The sequence below is a fragment of the Herpailurus yagouaroundi genome, unplaced genomic scaffold (assembly GCF_014898765.1).
Source record: "Herpailurus yagouaroundi ecotype Mexico unplaced genomic scaffold, PumYag 162, whole genome shotgun sequence".
NCBI classification, from domain to species: domain Eukaryota; kingdom Metazoa; phylum Chordata; class Mammalia; order Carnivora; family Felidae; genus Herpailurus; species Herpailurus yagouaroundi.
In genome coordinates this window covers 13068434-13088431 of record NW_024412403.1, presented here as the reverse complement: position 1 = coordinate 13088431, position 19998 = coordinate 13068434, and the positions used below count along the sequence as shown (strand labels likewise).

Genomic DNA, 19998 nt, shown 5'->3' with positions numbered 1-19998 from the left:
GGGGCTCGGGCTCACGGACCGCGAGATCATGACCTGAGCCGAAGTCGGCCGCTTAACCGAATGAGCCACCCAGGCACCCCTTTAAATTTTGTTTAATGTTTATTTATTTTTGAAAGAGAGACAGTGAGAGGTGGAGGGGCAGAGAGAGAAGGAGTCACAGAATCCGAAGCAGGCCCCAGGCTCCGAGCTGTCAGCACAGAGCCCCATGCGGGGCTTGAACTTATCGGAGTGTAAGATCATGACCTGAGCTGAAGTCGGACGCTTAACGACTGAGCCACCCAGGCGCCCCTTGGCTTGGCTTTTCCGAAATGCCGTTGAGCCCCTCTTGCGTATAGTCCTGCAGACACCCTAGTTCCCACTGCAATTTGGAAAGTTTGTGTGGTGCCAGGGAGAGCCAGGATGTGATCTAAGGAAGGAGAAGGGTGGTCGAGTAGAGGAACATAAGACCAAACTATGAGCCATCCCTGATGCATGAAAATTTAAAGCATATCAATTTCAGCCAACAGGTTAAGTTCTAAGTCACCCGTTCTGGTCAATAGTTCTGTCCCCTGGGGATTCTCTTGTGTTTCAAGTATTCTTTTACTTTTAATGCACTTTGTACCTTTAGCTGAAAATGTTGCTCCAAAGGTGCGGGCCGGATTAAATGACTGCCCTGGGTTTCAAAGGGACTCCCAGCAATTCTCGACTTCCCAGGGGGCCATACACCTGATCTTGAAAGGCCTCTGCCCAAGCCCTGGCTTGGAGTCCTGGAAACGGCATCTGCCTGCAACCAACCATTTCACAGTTCAGAAAAATAGTCACAAAACTGGAGTGTAGTCCTGTCCCATGTTCAAGTACAAGCAGCCAGTTGGTGCCAGAGCGAAGGCTAAATCCTAACTCTGAACCCCTACCCTAGTTCACACATCTCACTACATGGCCCTCCTTCGAAGGCTGGAGCTTCAGGAGCAACCTGCTGGAGGAACATCTTCAGCCACCAAGATGGCATCTTTGTGCTTGGAAAAAAAAAAAAAGATACACAACCTGGTCAGCAGAATGAAGAAACCTGTGTCCAGGGAGGTGGCCATAGGCAGCTGAGTATCAAGAAAGAAGCGGAAATTTGGAAGGTCTCAAGACTTGGAGGCCCCAAGAACCCAGGATAGCAAGGATGTGGGTGGGGCTAAAACTGATATCAGCACAAGAAAGAACTAGACCTCCCAGATGGATGCAGCCCGGAGATTATCCTTCCCTGACCCGGCCAGACCTACATCAGAGTTTACTCCTGGAGAAGCTGAACCCAAGTGCCTTGGACTCAGAGATACCGGGAGGAGCCTAGTGGGGTGAGATAGCACACTGAGGGAAGGAAGGTTGGGAGAAAGTCAGCGTGCCTTTTACTCCCTCTGGAGCTCCCAGACACCCGAACACTGGGATCCAGGCTTGCACCCCAACCCAGGCAGGAAGTTGGAGCACTCCTGGCTGTGGAAACCGAACTGTCCAGTGGGAAAAGCCAACAGATACTGACACTTGGAAACCCCCAGTGAGATGACAAGATTCCTGGCCAATCCCTTGGGGTCGGGTCTACCAGTCAATGGGCTCAACCCAGGCACAACAGAGATCCTAGTCCAAAGCAGGATGTACCCCTCCTCTCTGCAAAAAGAGAAAAAAATGGTGATGAAACTCACATAGTATAAACCTACCCATTTTAAGGTGAGCAATTCAGCGGCAGTTGGTACATTCACAATATTGTGCAACCACCACCTCTGTCTCTTTCCAAAACATTTCATCACCCCCAAAAGAAATCCTTGTGCTTCACTTTTGACTAAAACGTGGGCACCCAGGTGTCACCAGGCATCTGAGGGAAAAGTTCTAGCGTGAATGACAGAAAAAGACAACAGGTAAGAGGAACTCAAACGACAGAGAGAGGGGCAGGAGCAGAACCTCTCCGTTATTATTTATTTATTTGGTTTTAGTTCTGATAATTATTATTAATTGTTGTTATATTAGTTTCACGAGCGCAGTGTAGTGACTCAACACTTCCGTACCTCACCTGGTACTCGTCACGACAAGTGCGCTCCTTCGTCCCCATCACCTACTTCCCCCATTCCCCACCCACCTCCCCTCTGGTAACCATCAGTTTGCTTTCTATAGTTAAGAGCCCATTGGTTTAAGAGCCTTGGTTTGCCTCTCTCTCTGTCTGTCTCTTTTTCCCCTTTGCTCATTTGTTTTGTTTCTTAAATTCCACCCATGAGTGAGATCATGCAGTATTTGTCCTTCTCTGACTGACTTATTTCGCTCAGCATGATACTTTCTAGCTCCGTCCATGTTGTCGCAGATGACAAGATTTCATTCTTTTTTATGGATGAATGATATTCCATTGTACATATATACCACTTCTTCTTTTCTTTTTTAGCTTTTTGAATGTTTATTTATTTTTGAGAGAGAGAGACAGAGACAGAGTGCAGGTGGGGGAGGGGCAGAGAGGGAAGGAGGCAGAGGATCCGAAGTAGGCTCCAGGCTCTGAGCTGTCAGACAGAGCCGGATGTGGGGCTTGACCCCACGAACCATGAGATCACGACCTAAGCCGAAGTCAGATGTTTAACCGACTGAGCTACCCAGGCGACCCCCACATCTTCTTTATCCATTCATCTATTGATAGACACTTGGGCTGCTTTCATAATTTGGCTATTGTAAAGGGGTAGAACATATTTATTTATTTATTTATTTATTTATTTATTTATTTTTTAGCATTAATTCATTTTTGAAAGGCAGAGAGAGACAGAGTGCAAATTGGGGAGTGGCAGAGAGAGAGGAAGACACAGAATCGGAAGCAGGCTCCAGGCTCCGAGCTGTCAGCACAGAGCCCAACGTGGGGCTTGAACTCACGAACTGTGAGATCATGACCTGGGCCAAAGTCGGACACTTCACCGGCTGAGCCACCCAGGCACCCCTGGAGAACATTTTTAAAACAAAACTTGAAAAAGTTATCCTCAGAAAGATGAGAAGGTATTGCGTGTTTGAAAAAAAAGCTGATCCTAAAAAGGAGAGGTGATATTTGTAGAATGTAGAGAATGAGTAAAGCTTGTGGAAATTTAAAGTATGAGAACAGAACTCTTTTTATTTTTTACTGAAGTACAGTTGACACACAATGTGGCATTAGTTTCTGGTGTACAACATAGTGATCTGGAAAGTCTGCATGTTGTACTGTGCCCACCACAAGTGTGACTGCCATTTGTCCCCAGAGAGCACTATTACAGTACCATTGACTGTATTCCTATACTGTAACTTTTATCCCCACGATTTCTTCATTCCACAATTGTAAGCCCGTATCTCCCTCCCCCCTTCACCTATTTTGCCCACCCCTCCATTATCCTCCTCCCTGGCAGCCATAAGTTTGTTGAGAACAGAAATTAAAAAAAAAAAAATCAATGGAAAAGGAAAAAAAATAATTGAAGGATTAGAAGCTAATGTTGAAACGATCACCCAGAAAAACAAAAAAAAAAAAAAAGTAAAATTGGAAAGAGAAGCTAAGACAATTACAGTCTGTGAGTCAAAGGGTGCGAACGTTGCATAATAGGAGTTCTAGAAAGAAAAAATTGTATAGAGGGAAAGACTTTCTTGACGAATACAGGAGAAATTTCTGAAACTGAAAGCATGTGTCTCCACATTGAAAGGGCTAACTTGAGTTTCCTGCATGAAGAATGAAAATGAGACCCACATCGAGGCAAACGATTGCATCATTTTAGAAGAACTGGCACAGGAAAGTATCCTAAAATTCCAGGGAGGAAAAAATAAAAGTAGGAAACATATAGAGGGCTTGGAATCAGAATGGTATCAGAATGATGAAAAGTAATAATGGAATCTGGAAAATAAGGGAAAAATGCTTTTCAAACTAGGAGTGAAAATTATTTGTAAGCTAAAGTTTTATACCCAGCTGTGTTAGAATTTTCCAGAAAAACAGAACCAATAGGTTATATAAATACAGATTATCTACCGCTATAGATGCAGATACAGATTAGAAGAGATTTTTTTATAGGCATTGGCTCACATGGTAACAGAGGCCTAGAAGTCCCATAGTCTACTGTCTACAAGCTGAACAACCAGGAAAGCCAGCGATACAGTTCAGCCTCAGGCAGAAGGACAGAGAACCGAGGTACCACTGGTGTAAGTCCAGAGTTCAAAGGCCTGAGCCAAGAGCTCTGACATCCAAGGGCAGGAGAAGATAGATCTCCCAGCTCAAGAAGAGAGAGTGGGGAGTCACCCTTCTCTCATTTTTGTTCTATTTGGGCCTGTTCACACTAGTAAGTATGGGTCTTCTTTACACAGTCTACTGAATCAAATGTTCATCTCTTCCAGAAACACCCTCACTGGCATACCCAGAAATACTGTTTTACTAGCCATATGGCATCCTTTAGCCCAGTTAGTTAATGCATAAACTTAACCATCACACCAAATTCCCTGGGGCACCTGGATGGCTCAGTTGGTTGAGCGTGAACTCAATTTTGGGTCAGGCCATGATCCTGGGGTTGTGGGGTTGAGCCCCAAGTTGGGATCCATGCTGGGTGTGAAACCTGCTTGGGATTCTCTCTTTCTCTCCCTCTGCCCATCTCCCCCACTCGTACTCTCTCTCTCTCTCAAAACAAAACAAAAGCAAAAAAAAAAAAAAAAAAAAAAAAACCAGAAAAACTTAAAGTATCACACCAGCTAATCTAGCAATCAAGTGTGGAGGTAGAATGAAGTTCTTTTTTAGCTATTTATAAACTCCATTTACTAAAACACTCCACCAAAACAAGGAAGTAACATTTAAAAAAATGATATGAAGTTAAAGAAATAAAGGATTCAACATGGGGAAGAGTTAAAAGAACCCCCAGAATGGTCCTGAAGGGAAATCCTATGATGAGTGTAAAAAGAAATGACAGAATTGCCGTCTGGGCTCTTCCTGGAGGCAGGTCTGGAAACTGTCTAGAAGAGATGTATCTAGGATAAAAACGGAACCTGATATGCAGGGATTCAGGAAATCTCAGCTCTGGTAGAGGCAACATTACCAATTAATGGTAAGGACATGAAAACGTAAGCAAAATTTTTAAATGAGGTAATTATTAATGGTAGGTATGAAAAAGAAAAAGTAATCCTGGTGAGTTCTATGGCACATCTGTGATTGATATTTACATGGCCAAAATAATACAAATCCGGGATGCTAATTTGACCAGACATCATTATAGAAACAAATCAGCTGGCTGGGGCACAGAGAAAGTAAGAGTATTGGGCTATAAACACCAATACTATGCAATACAATAGCAGGGTATACCAACATCCAGTGCAGAGAAAGCAAGAAATTGCAATACGCACGTGTTATTTAGAAACCCAAAGGAAGATACCAGAAGAACACCTCAAAAGATTGGGAAGTATTCGCCTCAAGGGAGAAGAACTTTTGAGGGGGTAGGGGGCAAGGGACTGCTGTTTTCAAGCAGCTTTTCTTAGTTTGTTTATTTTGAGAGAAAGAGAGAGAGCGTGACAGGGGAGGAACAGAGAGAGAGAGAGAGAGAGAGAGAATCCCAAGCAGGCTCCGCACTATCAGCACAAAGCCAGATGCAGAGCTCGAACTCACAAACCGTGAGACCATGACCTGAGCCGAAACCAAGAGTCAGACGCTTAATGGACTGAGCCACTCAGACGCCCCTCAAGAGGCTTTTTAGCACTGTTTTGCCTTTTTAATCTAGGGCCACAGACTTCTCGAATACAAATCTAGAGGAGTGGTTCTTAAAACCCCTCCACGACTGCAATCTGGCCTCAACAAAGTGAGTTGCAGCCAGTACCACGGGATGGTCCTCCTTCCTATAAGTGCTTCACGGACTGGAAATGCTACTGGCTGTGAAGTCTCACTCCTGAAAGATGGGACCTCTCTTTCAACCCCGAGGAAACGGAGCCGCTAAATACAAGTCAAATCCGGTTACAGTCAGAATCCGCGTGAAGTGTAGCCAAAATATTTGTAAGCCGCAGGTAATGGCCTAGTTCCCCCAGCGTGATTTGTTGTAGCGGCATTTCAGAGCACTAAAACGGTTAATGCTGTTTCTCCACACCGGGCTCTCACAACCTCCCCCTGCCCTGACCCAGGCTCTTGTCATCCTCTCCTGTATTTCTTGGCCGTTGGGGTTTTTAAAGAGTTGGGTTCCTGGACTGTCTTGATGAGGACCAAGACCACAGCTGACTGATTTTTTATTTTTATTTTTATTTTTTTTTTTTGTCCCCTGTGTCTAACGTGGTGTATACCAATATATGGAAGGCACGCAGGCAGGGTTTGAATCGGTGAAGAAAGGGAGAGGAATGGATGAATGTAAAAGGAAATAATCCAAGCAGCCGCCGGGATTAATGCTGCATAATGAAAAGGACCAAAAAGAGAGGTCCATTTTATTTATTTATTTTTAATTTTTTTTTTTTAACATTTAATTTATTTTTGAGACAGGGAGAGACAGAGCATGAACAGGGGAGGGTCAGAGAGAGAGGGAGACACAGAATCTGAAACAGGCTCCGGGCTCTGAGCTGTCAGCACAGAGCCCGACGCGGGGCTCGAACTCACGGAACGCGAGATCATGCCCTGAGCCGAAGTCGGCCGCTTAACCGACTGAGCCACCCAGGCGCCCCGAGAGGTCCATTTTAATAAAAAGTGGCGAATAGGGCAAGGACCGTCGCGTATATAATGTCGAGGTGTGCCGGGCACTGGTCTGGGAGCTCGATGAATCCTCATGATGACCCATGAGGCAGGTTAACACTGCTCCCAAGTACAGAGAAGGAAGTAATGGGCCCCAAATCACACAGGAAACGAGTGATAGATGAGCCAGGTTTAGGACCCAGGCCACCTGGCTCCAGGGTCTGTGAGGTTTGCCCAAGGGCTGTAGCCCCAGGGAGCTGATCTGGCTGTGTGTCCTCCGCTGGGTTGGGCTTGTTAAGAAAACACCAGAGGAGAAGGTGTCTTTAGTATTAAATGGGGGCTTGTAGGATGAAAACTCTCGGGAGCCTTGGGGGCCTCGCCCCAGGGCCCCCAGCTGTTCAGGGGGAGGGCTACCTGTGCCTCCCAGATGTTGAGCCTGACGGGGGAAGAGCCAGCTGATGGGAGACAGTGACCAGGCACAAGTGGGCGTGGGCCAGAGGGAGGAGCCGTGAGGTGCTCCTGGGTGAAAACACTCTGTCCGATGTCCTGATGCTCCCTGGACATCAGGGGAGGACAGCAAGAGGACTGAGCAAGTGAAGGTAAGAGCCGGTCCGTGAAAGTTTCTGCAGAAAACAAAGGATCCAAGGAAGCTCTGGTGAGGGAAATAGCAGGACCAAGGAGGTGCAGTTCACAAGTCAACAGACTATCTTGGGTCCTTCCATGACATCAGGGCACTATGGCATCCCTCACCCTGGGATACACTGATTACAGAATGGCTGCAGTCTTTCACCTCTGCCTGTGTCCGGTCCTTCCGATGTCGCTTTGCAGCCCTGACCCGCCTCTCTGATCCGCAGCGGACCCCAGAGGGATGAATGAGCCCAGCAGAGTCCGGAGACTGGTCCAGCCTACCTGTGGATAAAACAAGGCTTGCTTTACCCTCTTGAGATTTGGAGCGGTTTGTTATGTACTAACTGTTACAGGAATGACTGGGACACCAGGAAGGGAAGAGTCGTGGGACAGCTCAGAGCTCCCTCTTTCCCCCCTCAGATGCGCCAGCTAGCCAGCAGAAGCTATCAACTAAATAAGAAAATAGCTACTGTTTAATGAGCACTTACTGTGTGGAAGGCAACCTTGTGAGGTAGGGGTGAGGACTGGCACTTACTTCTAGGAGCCTACCCAATACATACTCTTTTCTTTTGTTACTAACTTTATTTGGGTTCTGGACCCAGCTTTAAAAGTGACATTTCTTAACCTCCCTTGCAGTTAGGGGGTGGTCATGTGACACTGTCCTGGTCAACGAGATGGGAGTGGGTAGAGCTCTGGGAAAGCTCTTTCGGAGACGAGCTGACCCAGCTGGTGCCTGCCTTTTGCTATTTTCTCTACTCATTCCTGCTTCCTGGAAAGGCGTTGGAAGGACTGGAGTTGTTGCAGCCATCTTCCTACCCCGAGGGAAAAGCCAAGAGAAGTGCAGACACCTAGACCCTGACACCATGTGGTCTCTGCACCAACACTTCCAACCACCTACCCCTGGAGAAAAGAATAACCCCTGGATCACTCACACCATACTTATTGGGGGGGGTTTATTACATGAATCCAGTCTGTTTCCAATGAACACGCATGTTATTTTCCCATTTTACCGGTCAGGAAACCAACCAAGGTTCAGAGAGATTAGAATTTGGTCAGGGTCACTAGTGTGGAGATTGTTATGTTAATTCCCCAATGCATTCTACCTCCCAGGATTCACATCCTTGTATAAGCCTCACCCCCCACCCCATGTTAACTATGGACTTGACCATGTTACTTGCCTTGCACATCAGCACAGGTGATACAAGCAAAGGTTTGATAATCACGTGTGCATTGGAGCTTCCCTTTTTTGGAACCGTCTCTCCACTATGTGAAGACACTTTGTGTAGCCTCCTTGAGGATGAGAGACCAGGTGGAAAAAAGACCACATGGAGAGAGACGCCCAGCAGTCCCAATTATTCCAGACATTCCTGTTGAGCCCCCGGGGCATGGTAGTGAGTATATCTGAGATCAGCCAGCCCTCACTGCAGCCACATGAACGACCGCTCACAAAGACCAGCTGAAGAGCCTCCCCGCTGAGCCCAATCCCAACTGTGGAATTCTGAACAAATACATGGTGGTTATTTTAAGCTACTAAGAATTGGGGTGGTTTGTTACACAGCAGTATATAACTACTACAGCTAGCTAGTAAATGGCAAACGCAGAATTTGAATTTAGATCTCTTTGACCCCAAAGACCAAATTTTTCATCACTACATGCCACCATGGTACTCTTGTTTTCCTTAAACACATGCTTCTTCTGGGCTTGGAAAAAGACTTGCATTGCTCAGATTGTGTGAATTCCCTTTGCCACCCTGGTGCTTTTCTTTCGACCCTGGGCTCTGGACTCCTTTTGACAGAGTCCTCGTCAAAAACAAAAACAGTTTAATGCTTACTGAAACGGCAGACCCAGCCTTGCTCTGATCTCCATGTCCGTGGGCTCCAAAGTCTTTAACACGTGTGCAGAATTCAATCACGCTGGAATGGCAGAGATGGAACAATTCAGAGAACATTCCACTCACCCTAATAATGAAATGTGGCTGTCCCTCTCTGCTCCCTCTCTGCTCCCGGCCCCAGCTGCAATTTAACGGAGAGCATTTTCCATTCAGGGTGTGCCCTTTGCCATGGATGCTCCAAAATGCTCGGCAGTCCTGAATTAACCCTTCCAGTACCAAAACCTGCATCTCATCCCCATCTCTGGCTCCCAACACTCCCTCGAGAAGACCTCAAGATATGTACGTGGAATTGAATACCTTTTCCAAAAGAAATGCCTCTGAAGAATTCTGTCTACCTTCTCCATTCTGGGATGCCAGGCAGGTTGAGTTAGAGACAACCGACCACAGGACAGGTGAGGGATTTACTAGAAGCGGTTGGTACCAGCCTCACCTGGGGCCTCTCTGTTCATCCCACGGCCCCTCATCTTCAGTAGGTTGGACCAGCTTCCTTACATGACATCCTCAGGGCTGTGTTCTCGTTTGGAAAGTCACTTTCACCACATCTATTAGTCAGAGAAAATCACAAGGCCAGCCCAATTTGGAGGGATGGGCAAATAGACTGCAGTTGAGCTACAAAGAACCTATGGCCATATTTAGTCTACCACGCTATATTTGGGGTTAATTTTCTTGCCGAATATTATTTGCGCTGAAGAGTAGGACTGGTTTCTGTGAGAGGAATGCTTAGTCATCCATTCATCTTCAGCCTGAAGAGAGTAACTAGTCCTGACAGGAGATGCTGGGGTCAGTGCCGACACACAGGACAGTGCAAAATTATAGGGCAGGGCAGCTAAGAGAAAGACCAGGGTGGAAGGCCTGCCGTGGAAAGGCACCTGGCTGAGAATGTGTTCGTAGAGAGAACGAGAAAGAAGCCGAGGATGCTGGGGAGGCTGGGAGGAGGGGTGGGTTGGGCACATACCTACCATGTGCCAGGTGCCTGACACACGTCATCTCATTCGGTCCCCATAGCAGCCCATTGTGATCCTAACAGCAAACGCTCCCATCATGCTTACTCCGTGCCAGGCACCGTGCTAATTGCTTTGCACATCGTCACTCAGTTAATAATAGCAACGACCCCGAGATAGATACCAGTGTTTATCCCATATTATAAAAGATCGCTAAGGCCCAGAGAGGTTAAGTAACTAGTGCAAGGTCACATGGCTAGTAGGCGATGGAGTTTGGTTCAACCGTGCATGGATGAGTAAACTGAGGCTCAGAGATATTAAATCACTTGCCGAAGGACACAGAGCTGCACTAAGATTCATGCCTAAGTCTGATCCCCGAGTCTGGGCTCTTTCCTTGAATACCCTGGGCTTTCCTAGGGAAGCATACACTTCAAGAGAAAGATTATTCCAGACTCTTCCAGAAAGAAGAGACTGGAGGACCAGGGCACTCAGACCTTAATAGTACAACAGAACAGACACGAAATTAACAGTGGCCGTTTGTTTAAAAACAGCTAAGAACAGAGACGTTGAGTTCTGGGCCGCTAATAATACAAGGGAAGTAGAAAGAGGTAGTATGTGCCTGGTGCTTGCATTGCTTTTCTTTTCTTTCTGTTTTGGCATTTTCTTGCTTGTCAGTAAAGAGAATTAACTGCTTCCTGTCTCAAACAGATGTGGGCATCTTTAGGGGGTGCTGTGTGCAAACACAGGCAAGCGTTTCACTGGGAGACCCTTCGCAGGTGATTCTCCTGTGTCCCCGAAATTCACAGCCGGCCAGTCTGGTGGGATGGCAGCAAAGACACCCCCTGATGGCTCAGAACAGAGCGAAGGGCCGGAAACCCCAACTTCGGGCGCCCTAAGCCACCAGCGGACAGGGGGCTTCCCCAGGATCCCCAGCCTGCTCTGTCTTCCCCGAGGCAGCATCTGCACCTTCCTGCTGGGAAGGCAGCCCGAACACGAATCAGACCCAACGCATGCCTGACTAGGGAAAGCAGAGAAACTGGCACTGGTCCGTCCGGGTCTGTGCTTGGAGAAACACCTCCTTGGGTTTTGTCAGTCTGTGTGCTATGTTCCAGAAAATTCCATGGGAGCCCAAGGGACAAAGCCATTCTGGATGGAGCTGAGAAACCCAAGGTGGCTACACGGAGGCGGGATCTCGAAGGCCCCGGGGGGAGGGGGCGGGGTGTGCGGGGCCAGCCCCTCTGAGAAGGAAGCTGGAGCTCCCTGCTCTTGGGGTGACCCTGTTCTGAAGACAGAGCGCTTCAGCTGCTGACTTTTCCAGGAAATGACTCGTGTGTGTGTGTGTGTGTGTGCACGTGTGAGCTTGGAGGTCCGGTGAGGATCGCAGCAGCGGCCACAAAGGATCAGAATGGCACTAGTGAGTGAGTGGCTGAAAAAGCTCCCGTGAGGAAAAGGACCCCTTCAGCACAGCAGCAGGTGCTGGTGAGGGTTGACGTTTCTGTTAGCGTGTCCCCTCGGGCGTCCCTTCACGTCCCCTGGTACCCACGGGGCCCCCGTGGGTGGTGGAGGGAAGTCCTCCCCTGTCTCCTCTTCAGTTAGGTGAGCCAGCCTCCCCGCCTCCCCGGGGTTCCCTGGGGCAGGCCTCTCTTCAGTTCGCCCCGTCCCTGTCTGCACGCACCATTCCTCTCGTAGAAGAGTGGAATTCTTACATAAACGCAGGAAGACTCTCTCCTCTCTCCCTCCTAGTCCTCCTCCTCCCCTCCTCTGCTTCCCCCACCTTCTCAACCCTTTCTCACCGCCGCCCTCCCCCGCTCTGGCCTCACCAGCACCTGGTTTGGGCTCTTGACTACGTGTCACTCTGCACCCTTCTACATTTCAGGCCACGGAGCATCATCACCAGGACCTCCTGCCTCTTGTTTTGGGCTGTGGTCAGATGGACCCACTTTTGTTCCTTTGGGCCTCGAGCCCTGCCCCTCAAGAACACCCTCAGACCTCTAAGGCAGGCTGGAGCTTTGGCACCTTGGGGGTTCACACTGGGACCCTGGCAGATTGCAACTAACCTCTGCCAGGGTCACCCCCAGGGGATTGAGTGGCTCTTGGAGTGTCCCAGAGGAGAGGTGTCCCAGCAGATACAAAATTCAATTCGGTCTAACTTTCCAGAATCTCCCCAAACCCCCAAAGTCTCCCCAAAATTGTAATACAGATGAGGTCAGCCCCCTTCACTTGCAGGGGAGAGGGAGGGAGGGAAGCACATGCATGCAATGGATAAACCGACCCTGCTTGAACTTGAACTTGAACTTGAACTTGGTTATCATGAACCAGTTTGCTGCTGGGATTGTGATTTTGGAGGAGCTGAGAGTGACCCACTTCATTAAAAGCAAACACACGGCTATGTACACCCAGCTCATTGTTTCCTACACAACCTCAACGCACACCGGGGGCTTCCAGAAATGTTTGTTGGTGGAGGGAAGGACCTTGCCCTCTCACAAGGCTGCCACCACGCCAACACCCACAGGAAAGGCGTCTGGGAGCTCCCTGTGGCAGGGAACTCATCCGACGGTCATCTTTTAGTTTGTTTTCTCTGAAGTCCTCACAGTGGGTACTGACTGTTCATATGTTACTGCAAAAAAAAGTTACAAAACCTCCCTCCCAGAAAATCAAACGCTGCTTTACATGTTGTTGGAGCAGCATGATTTAAAGCTCCTCCGAAAAGCGCCAGGCAGAGTGATTCATTCTCTCTGCAGCGGTAAGCCTGACATATGCTGTGCACGTGTGCCCAGTGTAGACCGAGCAGCCAGGCTGGATTCGGAGAGGGGCCCACTCAGAAGAAAACTCTTTATTTTTACCCTCTGCCAAAAATGGAACCTCACCCCAATTCTCCCTCCTAAATAGCACAGCCAGGAGGCCTGCCATTTCAGAAAGGCTGCCTAGAAGCTCCAAAATGCTCAGTTGAAGTTAGACCCCAAAAGGACAACTGGATTTATAGAAATTGAATCAAACTCCTCACCTAAAAATAAAAGGACCCAGGTTTCTAAAAATACAGTAGTATTTATTCCCGGCCAGGCGCCTATGTTTGCATCCTTTTAGTTTTCTTAGGAAGCTGTTCCTTCCAAAATGCGTTCTGGTGCCCTAGCCACGAAGGGACGTTTCCCAGGGCGGCAGAAGACTGTGGATGGTTCTGGAGGCTCCAGTTACACTGCAACCCTGGAGGAGGACACCTCGTGGAAGTACAAAAGGCACAGGTGTGTGGCGACTGAGAGGTCTGGGTGGATTTTTGTTGTTATTTTTAAAGGCAGCCGGAGAGTTGAGGGCAGTGCGAAGTCGCCCTGGGAGTAAGATCAGTCCTTGCAAGGCACTGACCTGGCAGATAATAATGATGTTTTGTATTAATACTGTTACCCCAAGGTGCATGAGAAATGGCAGGAAAACATCCCGATTGCTCCCTGGAGGAAAGGGAACTTGATTTACAAAGGAGGCTGATAGAGACGAAGCTATTTGCCCAACATTGTGCAGCGAACGTGGGTCCTTTGTTGTGGCTCCTTTCCACTGACTTGTCAGGCAAGCATCTCAACCGTTCAGTAAGAGCTAGCTCTCACCCAAGCCTTCTGCCTGGGGAGTGGTCTTTGTGGGCAGGGAAAGCAAGAATGGGTAAGGGGACAATAATAGTGTCTGTTTAGGCTCCGGTGGGAAGAATTATAAGGATGTTTCTCTCCCACGATCGCTGAGTCTATTCTGTCTCCTAGTTTGCCAAGATCCTGACCCTGAATTGCCCAAGACCCGTTGGGCCAAATCTAGGCTTATGTCCCTCTGATGCGTTGAAACAACCCCACTCCGCCCCCAAGGGTGTGTCCATATCCTAATCCCTGGAACCTGTCAACGTGACCTTACTGGGACACAGGGTCTTTGCAGATGTGCTCACGCTGAGGATTTTGAAAAGAGATTGTCTGGGTGGTTCCACAGTGCCATCACAAGCGTCCTTGGAGGATGCTTGAACAAAGAGGGGGAGAAGGTGGTGTAAAGGTGGATGCAGAGATTGGAGTGACGTGGCCACCAGCCAAGGGACGCCTGCAGCCACCGAAGCTGGGAAGAGCTTCTCCCCCGGAGCCCACACAGGGACTGTGGCTCGGCTGACCTCTTGATTTCAGACTCCTGGCCTCCAGAACTGTGAGAAGAGAGATTTCTGTTGTGGTAAGCGGCCACGTTTATGACAATTTGTTACAGAAGCCATAGAAAACCAGCAATGTTCCATCCGGGCTAAATGGAGGCCCCCAAACTCTGAAATCGTGGAGGCTGTTTTTCCTGTGTCGTCATTATTTCAATGGATATTTCTTGAGTGTCTGTTATAGATGCTGAGATACGACGGTGAGCGAAAGGATAGGAACCCCGTCCTCAGGCAGCTTACGGTGGGAGAGATGGTCAGTAAGCAAATAATGCCGCTGTCATTACAGTCTGCAGAGCCCAGGGCACGGTGACAGGTGATGACGCGGTCACAGCCTAGGGTGAACACTGAGGGAGTGAGGGTTAGACGGCCTCGGACTCCAATAGGGGAAGTCACACGGAAAAGTCTGCAGGAAGACCCAGAAGGAGGAAGGTGCAGCATGTGTTCAAGCATTTCCAAAGGGCAGAAGGGAAGGAGGGTTCTGGGTGGGGGTGGAAGGCAGCCCATGCCAACCCCAGAGTCCAAGAAGAAGAACTTGCATCTTAGGGCACGTGGGTGGCTCGGTCAGTTGAGTGACTGACTCTTGACTTCGGCTCAGGTCCTGTCCCAGGGTTGTGGGATCAAGCCGTGCGTTGGGCTCCGTGCTGAGTGTGGAGGCTGCTTGAGATTTTTCTCTCTCTCTCTCTGAGCCCCTCCCCCACTTGTTCTCTCTCTCCCTCTCTCTCTCTCTCTGTCAAAGAAAGAAAGAAAGAAAGAAGACTGGCATCTCTATCCTAAAGGCATGGGGACTACGAGTTTCATGCAGGGGGGTGGCCCAATCAGACTAAAGTTTCACGGGGATCCGTGAAAAAGAGGGGCGGAAGCCAGTGGTCCTCAGCCAGGGAGGAGTCTCTGGAGTAGCCTAAGCAAGAAATCGTGGTGGTTTGGACTGGGATGTCGCAGCCGAGACTGGAGAAGTGGGTGGATTCTAAAGAAAGGCAGGCGGTCTGGCTTGGTGACGGAGAGGAGGTGGGTGGTGAGGGAGGGGGCGGTGTGAAGGATCGGGCCTGGGCTTCTTGTTTTTACCATGGGCAGAATGATGACGCCAGAGCCACTGAAAACTCTGGAGAAGGAGCCGGGTTCAGGGAAAGAAGATAATTCATGTTTTCCTTTAAAATTATCTGACTTCGGGGCACCTGGGTGGCTCATTCGGTTAAGCGTCTGACTTCGGCCGCAGGTCATGATCTCACGGTTCGTAGGTTTGAGCCCCGCATCAGGCTCCGCGCTGACAGCACGGAGCCTGCTTGGGATTCTCTGTCTCCTCTCTCTGCCCCTCCCCGCTTGCTTGCACTCCCTCAAAATAAATAAATAAATGAACAGACTTAAAAATAAAATAAAATAAAAAAGATCTGACTTCTCCATTGTCCCTGGGACAATCCACATTATGCCTGTTACCTCAGAGTCTTGTCCAGAAATGCTATTCCCCAGAAATGTCCTGGTTTGAACCCATAGACCGTATGGTCACCCTGGGCTAAGATTTGTGCGATTTGAAATGCCCTTGGGACACCCAAGAGGAGACCGTGAGAATGTGAAGCGAGAGAGACGGGCTGAGGAGTGAGCCTTGCTGAACTTTAATGCCCAGGATGGCAACAAGAGCCAGGCTGGAAAGCCAGACAGAGGAGAGAGGCCAGGACACTTTGCACTGGACGTAGCCAGGGATGTTAGAGGAGATGCATGCCCCTCTCCCGGGGTGTTCCCAGAGAGACACCCTGTAGAGCAGAGGCCGGCAATGTTTCCGGGCCACACAGTTTCTGCCACGACTCCTCAACTCCGCTGCTGGAGCAGGACAGCAGCCTTGGACAATTCATAAACGAATGTGTGTGCTTGCCAGTAAAACTCACCGACAAAAATGGGCTGAGAGCCAGATTTTGCCCCCAGGGAGGAGTTTGCAGACCCTTCCTTTAGAGGAACAGGCTCTGGGGGCCTGTTCTCTTTATTCCTTTCCTTCCCCCACCCCCGGGGAGGTGTTGGGACTGATGGGTATTTCCCTGGAGAATTGGGGCCATCCCTTCTTTGGGGTAGCTCTGCTCGACTGCGGGGGGCGGGGGGGGTGCTCCATGGTGAGGACAGGACATCCAGGGGACACCTAAAGCTATCCGTGCCACCAGTGACAGAGCCACGGTTGCAGCCTGATTCCAGGGTGAAGTCTCATCAGGCCCACTTGACTAAGAGGAATAACCACGGTCTCCAAATCTAGTTTTATCAGAACCGAAAGTGATACTGTGACTATATCTGCTCGATACCTGTCTCTTATCTCAATTATTCCAAACTTAGGAGACTGCTTCCCTGGCCAACTCCAACAGTAGGAGTCTATTTCTCAACTCAGCCGGCCTCTGTGTTGGATCTCTTTGTCTCGAAGATTTGCAACTCTTTCCGGCAACCTCAGAAATGGTGTGGCCACGGTGGAGTCTCGTTCCATCTATGTTCTCTTCAACTAATGAAAAACTATGGAGGTCTCGTTAGTAAGTAACGCATGTAATGCCTGTTGATGTCAACGGTGGTTGGCGGGTAGAGTTTGTGTGGGAGCACGGCCTTTATGCCTTTGGGGGTCCCACAGGGCACCTATATGTTCTTGTTTCTGCCTCACTTTCAGATACCTGCCTTCCCTCAACACCAACATTAGGTTTGTCCCAATTAACAAGGTACTATGCACTCTTTACTAACTACTATGGTTATTAGAAAATACGAACAAGCAAAGAAAGAGGCAATGAGAACCCCCTTTAGCCCCAGCTCAGAGATAGCAATTATTAATAGTTTGATATGTATCTTCCCAGATGCCAAAATGAGATCATAATGTCCATGTTGTTTTGTAACCCGCTTTTAGCATTAAAATACAATAAATAACTCTCCATGTCCCAAAGCAGGAATGTATACCACGATTTTTCGTCGTGACATGATTCATCCACCCAATCCTCTGCTACTGGCCATTTAGGTTGTTTCCAGGTTTGTTCAGTAAGAATAATGCAACAGTGAACACCCTTATAACCAATTGTGGGAACACATCCTTAATTATTTACTTAAGCTAAATTCCAAGAAGGCGATCATGACTATATAGTCATTTTTTCAGAAAAATCACACATTCCACATCTTTCTCAGGGGACCTCGACTTGAAGTAAATTCACCCATATGGGAAGAGCAGGTTCATGTCTGTGTTTAGATGTTTGCTTCTGGCAATCCCCCAGACAGCCCCTGTGGGCCAGGAGGTTAGAGCCCAAAGAATCCCCTGACCCAGAAAGTCACATCAGTGTGGAGTGTCTGCCCCTGGGGGGATGGGCTTTGTCAATCAATACTCGATGGAGACACCAACAAACTGGGAAGATGGGGAGACAAGATGAATCCCAGCCATTTGGAAGAAAAGGAACTGAGAACACCCTACATTACTGGGAATGGGCTCTCCTGCCTTGGGAGGAGTAGGTGACTCCTACTAAAGTTTCCTCCTCTTTTCTTCTATAGTTTACATTCTCTGTTATTAAGGCTCAGCAAGTTTCTCACAAGGGCTGGGAAAGACTTCTTGGAGGGCCCCCTCAAGCGTCCAGAAAACAATAGGAACAAAAGACAGAGGAAAGGGGCAGAAGCCTAGCTCTAGGATTTAAAGGAAGGAGTTGGCCCAATTCAGAAGGTCAGGAATAGAACCGGACTAGGGTCAAGTCACCTGCCTCTTGCTTTGGTCTCCCCTATTATTCACTCAGGCCCAATGAGGGGTGGCAGGCAGGCTTCAGTACCCACAGCAGAGTAGAGGGCTTCCCTGAAAAGGGGTCCACTCTCCGAATGGCCCCCTAAGCCCCTAAGATGCTTTCGCACTGGTCCTCCAGCCCACCATGCATCTGAATTACAGTGTGCAGACTTAAGACACAAAGGCTGAGGCCCCAGAGGTTCTGGACAGGTTCAAGGTGGAGCCCCAGCCTTGGTCAGATTTTCAAAATGTGAAGAACCACTGAGTAATCCCTTTAGACGCACATCATTGGCTACACATGTTTTAAGAGCAGAATACACGGGAAGTCTCTGTGCTTTGGAATTGGCTGATCGAGAATTTGGAGAACGGCAGTCATCGTGGACAATGATGCACACCACTGTAAGGGGGCCAGCACGCGGTGAGTACTTGATGGATGGCAGCCCGATGTGTTGAAGAGCAGTTACTTGTGCGGCTGCGAGAGGGAAATATAAAAAGCAATGGGAGAAGGGGCAGGGAGAGGATCAGGAGACAGCCTCTTGCTCATCGAGACTGACCTGAAAGTCTTGGCACCAAAGAGCAATTGAGCTTTCTGCTTTGCCGTGAACGAAAAGCGAGAGGCCAGTCTTAAATTTCAGCTCTGGGGTCCAGAATGCCTATTTTTACCAGTGTGCTGTGCAAATCATATAAGGATTGAGTGGCCATTTAGTTTTATCTTCCCTTGCTGGCCTGCTGTTTAACCGGAGGCTGGGATCTGCTTTGTGTTAAAGATTATCTCCCCGGAGAGAGCGTAATCTGGTCTTATTATGTCTCGTAGGTGGAGGCCAACTGCTTTCCCACGGTCTCCGTCTGAATCCTGCCTTCCCCACTGCTCCATTTTGTAGCAGCAATGGGCCAAAGGAAAGCAACCTACAGACCTGAGTCCAAAAGCAACCTAAAGACCTGAGTCTAACAATCGGCATTTCCTCCTGCATGGTGAGGACGATCTCTTTGTCTAACTTATAAGGAGGCTCTAATTCCAATTAAGACTCACAGTCAAGCTGTCACACAATGACTTTCGTAAAGTTGGGTGCGGCATGAATGAGCCCAGGGTAATTCAAGCATTCTTTCTTCTTCGGATCACTTTTATACTTCAAGATTCTGGTCCCTTGACTTTTTAATTGATCTTCACTCAGCACTTCACGCTTGGAACGCTTCGGCCAGAAGGTTCTTTGTCCCGCTCCTCAGAAATTAATGGCGTGTGGGGAAAGTTTTAGGTGCACTGGGGGGAGCTCCAATTAAAAGAGGCCTGGGTGGGGATCTTCTGCAAAACAATCGTCCTTTGAATACGCGGAGGCTCACTTTGCCCAAATCTGTCTGCGTCGCAAGTTTGCGTTTCGTGTATTAGAGTTTCTTAAAATAGGACTCACGGTTGAACCTCACCCAGGTTCTGAGTTAAAGTCTTGAGCTGGGTCTGCAGGGAGCAGAGCGAGCGAGCTGCTGTGTAGTGATGAGGGCCACAGCCTCACGCTGGGCTCTAAATCACAGCTAAAACCCCAGAGCTAAAAGCATCATTCCTCTCTGGCACTTTCGATTTAAAAGCCATGCTATATTTTTGTTTCCAATTATAGAAGGAGAAAAATAAAAGCATCTGGAACTCATTACTGTCCCTTTATTCCACACCATAACTCTAAGAACTCTCCAAAATGCACGGGCAGAGAGAGGAAGTGGTGCCTCCAGCAGTAAGCCCTCACACCCCAGCCCCCGATTCCCCTGTGCATCTCCTCGGCCACATTGCAAACACATGGAGTGTGGGGTTTATGACGGAACCTTGACAGCTTGTCGGCTCCTGCAGGGAGGAAGTTCCAGGGAGCGTGAGGGTCACCCAGCTTCTCAGGCTGCTGCCTTCCTCTGTCTGGCCATTCCTCACGTGCAACACTTGACCCCCCCCAGCCCAAGAATCCAAGTCCTCAGGGTCAGGCCTTCTCCCCAGACTTCTGCATGGATTGCAGATCCTGGTTCCAGAAACATAAGATTCCAGCTTACGACTCCAGAGAGGGCAAGCCCATATTG

At 48.8% G+C, this 19998-nt stretch overlaps 1 long non-coding RNA gene across 1 annotated transcript in view; it reads left to right on the top strand.

The window, feature by feature from the left end:
* LOC121036012 (uncharacterized) overlaps positions 1–19586 on the top strand; it is a 33349-nt gene extending 13763 nt beyond the window's left edge. The window contains exons 5-7 of the long non-coding RNA XR_005793186.1: positions 16551–16738; positions 18258–18367; positions 18764–19586. This is a non-coding gene — a long non-coding RNA (uncharacterized LOC121036012). The remainder of the gene's footprint in view (positions 1–16550; positions 16739–18257; positions 18368–18763) is intronic.
* The last annotated feature ends 412 nt before the right edge of the window (positions 19587–19998 follow it).